At 37.1% G+C, this 8,068-nt stretch overlaps 1 pseudogene; it reads right to left on the reverse strand.

The window, feature by feature from the left end:
- Positions 1-4,109: 4,109 nt before the first annotated feature.
- LOC111895108 (probable ion channel SYM8) lies at positions 4,110-7,042 on the reverse strand (annotated as a pseudogene).
- Positions 7,043-8,068: the final 1,026 nt, after the last annotated feature.

Here is an 8,068-nt window from a genome sequence, read left to right on the forward strand (position 1 = left end):
TATGGAACGACATTCCATAGCATGATCCATTGCAGATTAACAACGAAAATATGTTCCATAGCGATCTTCCTTAGCAAATCGCGTTTTTCTTGTAGTGAGGCCGTGATGAGATGGGAGGTTCCGAAGTCTCCATCTGTGATTCAGAGTTTCCTGGGATTGGCAGGCTATTACCAAAGATTCACTCAGGACTTCTCCAAGATAGCCGTACCCTTGACCTGGTTGACGGAGAAAGTCGTAGTCTTTCGCTGGGGACCTGAGCAGCATGCATCTTTTAAGACATTAAGGCAGAGGTTGTGTGAGGCACCGATCCTAGCCCTACTAGAGGGCGTGTATGATTTTGTAGTATACTGCGATGCGTCTATTTCAGGTTTGGGCACGGTATTGATGCAGAGGGGGCATGTCATCGCCTACACCTCAAGGAAGCTGAAGCCTCATAAGGCGAACTACCTGACATACGATCTAGAGTTGGGGGCGGTTGTCTCCGCCCTCAAGATTTGGCAGCATTACCTCTATAGGATCCAATATACCATATACACGGACCATAAGAGCTTGAGGTACCTTATGGGTCAGCCAAATCTGAACATCAGGCAGCGTCGGTGGCTAGATGTGGTGAAGGATTACGATTGTGAGATGCTCTACTACCCAGGGACGCCAATGTTGTGGTCGATGCCCTTAGTTGCAAGGTAGCCCCGATCCGAGATATTTGATTGAGGATGAAGATGGTGACTCCACTTTTGGAGCAGATCCAAGAGGCGTAGGTTGAGGGTTTGAAGGAGGAGCGCCAAAAGTGCAAGCGGATCATAGGCTAGGTGGCCTCGTTTGACTATGACAGCCGCGGGTTGTCGACCCTGTATGGGAGGGTCTGGGTTTCGTACTAAGGTGGAGTATGGAAGATTTTGATGGACGAGGCCCACAAATCCAAGTTTTCCATCCATCTCTGTAACAACCCATCATCCTCAATTCAATAAGAGTCAAAAATCTCATTTCGATCCTTATGTGTATATATATCCTCTATTATCCCAAGCGCTTAATTATAAGTTAATAACTAAATATAGCTTAATCCTTAGGTGAATCTTGTTACTATAACTTAATATAGGTGAATAGTTTAAGGTTTAAATCAATAAATTAACTCCAAAAGGAGTTCATGCCTAGAATTAACTCCAAAAGGGAGTTTACGACCAAAATTCCACTCCAAAAGAGTGATCACGGTCCAAGTGTAAACTCCACAGGAGTTCATGGTCCAAGGGAACTTCCCAAATTTAGTTAACAGCCAAAGTTAAAATGAAAACAAGGGTTCATGGCCAAGCAATGGTCGTGAACACCCCTTATTGGGCTGAAAACCCAATTTTAAGTCCATTTGTGGATCGTAAACGCCAAGGCCCAATACCACTTCAACCGTAAGCACCCCATATATATATATATATATATATATATATATATATATATATATATATATATATATATATATATATATATATACGTTTTCACCCGTGAATCAACTTATTTCCCCAATTTTAAACTGTGAACCACTCCAAAAATCCTCTCAACTATCATCCGTGAACAACCCCATTTTCTCTCAATCTTCAAGAGTTTACGCCCAGTTTTCTTCAAATCTTCATATTCCCCAATGTTGTAGAAATTGGGATTAATCGTGGATTAATTGCTTGGCGTTCTCCAACCGATTAGGATTAGGGGTGTTGAAGGTAGGTTGTCAATATCGGTCAACGATAGGCTTGGCGGCCTTGGCGGTCAACAACGGTCAATGAAATTCAAAATTAGTCAAATGTCAAAGGTTGTAAAAATTAAAAAAAAGGCTCCAAAGGTAGTCAAATGTCAATTCGTCTAACCCTACTATCGTATTTCATCGTTGTTTTTGTCTTCTGACTTCTCTTTTGGCGGTTGAAGCAAACGTAAGAGCTTACACCCGCGATACAGCTGAAGTCGATGCCCACAAGACTACGATGAACCTCCATTTGGCACTGACGAACATCCAGTGAACAGATACTCTGGCGAACCTCCAACGAATAGATACTCAGCCTTCAGGTATGCAATTTTTGTTTCTCCTTGCACCGAATTTGTTTTCCTCCAAAACAAAATTCGCATTTCTCGCATTTGAATTCTCCCATATGTTAATTTGTTCAGTTGATTTATGTATGTATTTCTTTCTATTTCTCCCATCTAAATTCGTTTTTCTTCTAGCAACCTTGAGGCGATATTTCTGTGATTATGTGTTTTTCATTTTTTTCTAAAAAAAGTTGAATACTCCAATCTGTTTGATGGGTACCGATTTCTGCAACTATTAATCCATTTGTTCTTCATATTTATCCCATCTATATGTAACTATGTATGTATTTCAGTATGTCTTGCACCTGTTTGAATTTCTTGCATAGTTGCATATGTTCTTGATTTATTCAACTAAGATGCTTATTGAATTGCTCTTATCTAGTTGTTATGCTGATTTTTGATGAGAATAAGAATTATGCTGATATCTAGTTGTTATGCTGATTTTTGATGATTTGTTGTAGTCCAGCTGCATGTTTGTTGTTTTTTTTGGAAGAGAAAGTGCATGTTTGTTATGTTATCAACTTATTATGAATTTATGATTGATTGATTTCTGAAGATATATAGAAAAAAGGCCTTTTACGACGCTCATTGCGAGTCGTAAAACGCTCAGACGATGCGCAAATGCGCGTCAAGGAAGGCCCTGCCATAACGAGAGAATACGCGTTTTTGCGCATCGTCTATAGACGACGCGCATTTATGACACGCAATGCGTATCATTAAATCCGCTGTCAAGAAAGGTCATGTCATAAATAAAGATGACACACTTTTTTGCGTATCGTAATTTTTATTTTTATTTTTTTTTAAAAATTATTTATAGTTTTACTAATTTTCAAATTAAATTTGCATTTAATGTCTCATAATAGAAAATAAAATACCATATACATAAAATACAATCCATTGCACACAAGTTAATGTCATACAAATAATCATTCCAATAGTAGACAAATGGATAAATCTCAAAGGGTTCAAAAATATGTTTGCCTTCTTCAACATCACAACCATATCTTCTCCAGACTTGAAGTTTTGTCCTGAGATATTAGGAGATTTATAATCCAAATTGTACTTTGTACCTAATACAAGAAAAGAAATAAATATAAATGTCAACTAATCAATCACATGAATATTTACTCAGGCATCATAGAGAAAGTTGCTTTATATTTTAATGGCATGCCTATAACTTTGTAATAGGGAGAATTTAAGAAAACAAAAATATAATGATATTGTAAATAAGTTGATGAAAGTATGTTGTTATTTCTTAAATGCAGCCATTGTTGAGAGCATATAAGAGGAATGATAATTGACCAAATGCCATCCCACAGTTGACTGCATACACCTCTGACTTGCAGTACTTGAGGGCAATTTCGGAAATTAATAAATCATATTAGTAAATAAACTAAAAAAGATAAAAATGAATGATTTTGATTTCTTACAGCCATGATGTTAACAATGGCATATGCTTCTGTTTCAGACCGCACTGTCTCCATTCTCATTCTACAAAAGAAAAAAAAATCAAAATATTTATTGACTTATTTCTTGTATTTAGTAATTTAACCTTAAAAGAAAAAAAAAAGAAAAAAAAAAGAAAAAAAAAAGAAAAAAAAAGAAAAAAAAAAGCCACCTATATTCCGGATGAATTAATGTAAAGATAAATAGGCTTAGCTGGATTATCATAATCCAACCATATAAAATGAGCAACAAGAAGCTCAGTCATTGCAGGAACAATCTACAACAACCAAAATTATACTTAAATTCATTAAAAATAAAGAATTTAAAAAATATAAAATAAAAATACCAGTGCCTAACACAAACCTCTCCCCCAAAGCTGCAGTCTCTGTGAGCCCATCACAACACCACATCCAATAGAACCACTTTCATTCCCACATATCAACATTTCTTCATCTTCCTGCCACGTTACTTGCTGATAAGTAATCAGTCTTGAGAATCCAACTGTCAAGTTAGGTTAAAACTTAGAATCAACCACAAAGCTCTTTCAAGCCCTTCTGTTGTATACTGACTCACCTGCACTACAAAACATAATTCCACAACCTCTTTCTTTCGTTTTTTATTTATTTTTATTCTTATCCTCTTTTCCTTGAAAATATTGTTATGGGATCTTCACCTTGTTATCAACAATACAAGGCGTATAACCTCTAGTCAGATGATTTAACAATGTTGTTATCACCTACAAAGCACAAACAAGTTAAATATTTAAGAAGTAAGACATACTTGATATGCATTTTCATCTGCTGCAAGTACTATTATAGCTCGTGCTTTTGAAACCAAAACCTAAGAATATCAAAAGAAATTAACAAGAAAGATTTGAAGAATATGGTGGGCCCCAGTGTACCTGATTTACATCTGACATCCCCTTCATGGGAAAAGACAGTGTGGGTCAGCTTAAAGATTGTTGGAAGAATAACACTTTTTGCAGAAGTGTGTATGCCAAAGGTGCGAAAAAAAAGGAAAAAGGAAAAAATATTTCAATTTTACCTTTTTCAAGTCGGCAAGTATAAGAGGACTACCACTTCTGCATATAACTGAAGTGCCCATGAAGCTGAACTCAAGTTTTGCTATATCCATCTCCATGGCCTCCTTGTCTCTTTCCGCCAGGACAACCACCACACCACCACCAATGCTCTTGTTTGCTATTGCCAGCTGCTTCAAAAGTGAACCCTCTAGTTGACCAAATCATTATCTTCTTTTGACCTTTGTGCATAAAGTAATTAAATACCAAGACTTATTACCAATTTGTCACTCCATCCAAGAACAAGTATGTGGTTGCTTTCAATGACTTCATTTTTCCCTTTTCATAATGAATCTACTTTCTCTGAGATAGCATCTGAAACAAGCCCTAGCATCATTGCAAATATCAACATCCCTCCTGAACTTATGGAGACTGAAACAATTCTTGATCCAGTGCCAACTCTATTTGCATGATTCCCTGAATTTGCCACAAATGTCCAAGAAAGCCAAAGGGCTTCTGCAAGACTACCATCACTTACAGCATAAAGTGCTAAACCACCAAATGCAATGAGAAAGATGGTTGCAAAGAGAAGAGCATGTAGTTTTGCGTAAGGGTAGATAGAGAAGCATACATCCAACATGTATGCAATTCTTTTCTTTAATGGAACCTCTTCTTTGTTGTTATTTGAACGTTTTGAGATATTCTTGATTTTAGGAAGATCATCAAGATATTTGTATAATACAAAAAGTGTCACAAGAGTAAACAAAACAGTGTAGAGAGCAATGTTTCGTCTGTCAGTGTCACTTTCATGTTTGAAAATCTCCATGATTTCATCATGAGGAATGTCTTTATTCAAACAAGTTCTATGAAGATCATAATTCTCTTCCTGTATGGAGAATAAACAGGCTTTAACAAAATCATCTGTTTGCAAGAGTACAGAGTCAAAGGACTTGATACTTGAAGCTTTCTGACTTCATTCCTTAATGTTATTGCATAAGATGCAAACACTACACATAAAAGTGGAAGCTGCATTAAGAAATAAACATGGCATCATCAAACACTAAACATTAAAATGCGAGATAGATGCTCTGAGGGCTCCATGCAGAATAACAACATGACATTACAGACTTATAAACAAGATTCAAGTGATAAGTTCAGTACATTTAACTCACACAGACAAATTTGGATTTTCAATGGGAAATTAGGAAATGGAACACAGTTTAGTTTTATATACCCGCTCAGATTAGGACTGTATACATATAAATTCTAATAGAGAAGAATAATTCACCAGGTTACGTATCAAGGAACTCCTGATCCTGGCGTTTTTGCGAGCAGGAGAAGATGAACTCGGGGAAGACGAAGAAGTCAAATTAGAAACTGGAGCTTGAGCGAGCACTGGCGGAACGATTCTCTCCGATTTAGAATCTGACCCCGGCGCTGGTGAATGTGATGTACTCGCACTCGCAGTAGCTGATTGCATTTCGTTTCCCCCTTGTGGTAGCCAAACTCTTAGGCATCAAAGCGCTTCGAACCAGAGAAGGAGAAGGAGACGAAACAGGTGGTTGTTTCTTCCGATTATAGAAAAAAGCTTTTCTCGAAAAAAGATTTCCATGTTCATCCTTTCCATGTTTCTAATTTATCCATAATTTTATGATCTATGTATAGATCTATGGCGTACATCTTAACTCCGATTATAGAAAAAAGCTTTTCTCGAAAACCTAGAATGATTAAGATTTAAGAGAGATTGAGAGGGAGAGTTGAATCTGTGAGGTTTGGAGGCGGTGGAAGTGGATGTACGGTGGAGACGAAGGCGTCTTAGGAAGGGGAGATATGGGATAACAGAATAAAGAGACAATAAGGGCAATTAGATAGTTGATGCTGGTGGTGGCGATTAGGGCTTCCAAATGGAAGGGATAGAGAGTGCAGAGGTAGAGGAAGACGGCTGCTTCAAAAGGATTGACAGCCTCATAATTCTATTAGGTTTCATTTCTAGAGGATTATAGAAGGAGAAGAAGGAGAGGGATGAGATGGAAATACGAGAGTGAGAAAAAATTAGGGTCGGATTTAGGAACCCTAAATCATCGGCTCAAATTGATAACTGGGAGGTAAGAACCCTAAACCCTCAGCTCATTAGGGTCGAATTAAGAGTGTAAGAAGTTGTTGGAACTAAGAATTAGGTTTTTGGTGGAGGTGATGGATCGAGGAATTGAGGAAGCTGTGGATGAAGACGAATGCCCTAATTCGAAGAGGCGGGGAATTTTTGGGATGAATAGGCGAGGGGTTAATTTTTTGGATTTCATTTTTCCCCCTAAAAAACGCGTGTTTCCTTAAAAAAATATAAAGCAACATTGTTACACGACGCACATTTTTTGATAGGTGTCCTCCGTATTTTTTTTTTCTAACATTAATTTTAGGGCACGCAAAAATGCGGGTCCTCTCTCCTTCAAATTTTGGAAAACTGACATTAATTTTTGGGGCACGCACAAATGCACGTCCTCTATCAGTGTGTGTCATTAATTGCGCATCATAAAAGGCTATTTTCTAGTAGTGATATATGTTATGATGGTATGATTTCTGGTGCATTTTTGATGTATTTTTCTGGTGTATATAATAGTTTCCAATCATGACATCCAAAAATTCAACTTCACCATCGGTGGGATCAACCATGAGCGGTGCTCATAAACGGAACTCAGATGATATAGGTTGGGAATATGGTTTTTTCCTAGATAAAAACAAGATGGATACAATGAAATGTACTTGTGTGGAAAAGTGTTTACTGGGGGGGGGGGGGGGGTTACTAGATTGAAACAACATATTGGTCACGTGCCGGAAAATGTAAGTCGATGTCCAAACTCTACAAAAGATGATCAATTGATAATGCGGAATTTTATTAATGAAGGGATGATAAAAAAAGAAAGCCAAACACGAACATGATAAGGCCTTAAGATCGGAGGCAATACAAGTGTTAAATGATAGTGTTGAAATGAATGAAATAGAAGATTCTTTAGGGTTGAAAGCACCAAGATATAGGCCCCATGGATGGGTATGCAAACAAAATAAACCCTAAAATTATGAAGGGAAAGGGAAAAAAAGTTGATCTTAATGATGTTTTTCGAAAATAAAGAATTTTAGTGTGTCATAAATTCATTATTAGGTGGGCATATAAAACTACAAATCCTTTTCATGCATGGGAAGATGATAGCTTCAAAATGATGTTGGAGGTTGTTGGCCAATTTGGAACAGGGCTCCTACCTCCTGCTAGGTATTCTTTAAGTGACCCACTTCTAAAGCATGAGGTTGAAAGAACAAAAAGTTTGTTGAAAAAAACTAAGAAGAATGGAAAGAGATTGGATGCTCGATCATGACAGATGCTTGGTCTGATAGAAAGAGAAGGAGTATTATGAATTTATGTGTAAATTCAAGAATGGGTACCATTTTTATATCATCAAAAGGATGTTCCAATGAATCACATACAAGCCAATACATATATGATTATGTGGAATCTTGCATTCAACAAGTTGTTCCCGATCATGTTGTTCA

This window comes from Lactuca sativa, chromosome 5 (genome assembly GCF_002870075.4).
Source record: "Lactuca sativa cultivar Salinas chromosome 5, Lsat_Salinas_v11, whole genome shotgun sequence".
Taxonomy (NCBI): Eukaryota; Viridiplantae; Streptophyta; class Magnoliopsida; order Asterales; family Asteraceae; genus Lactuca; species Lactuca sativa.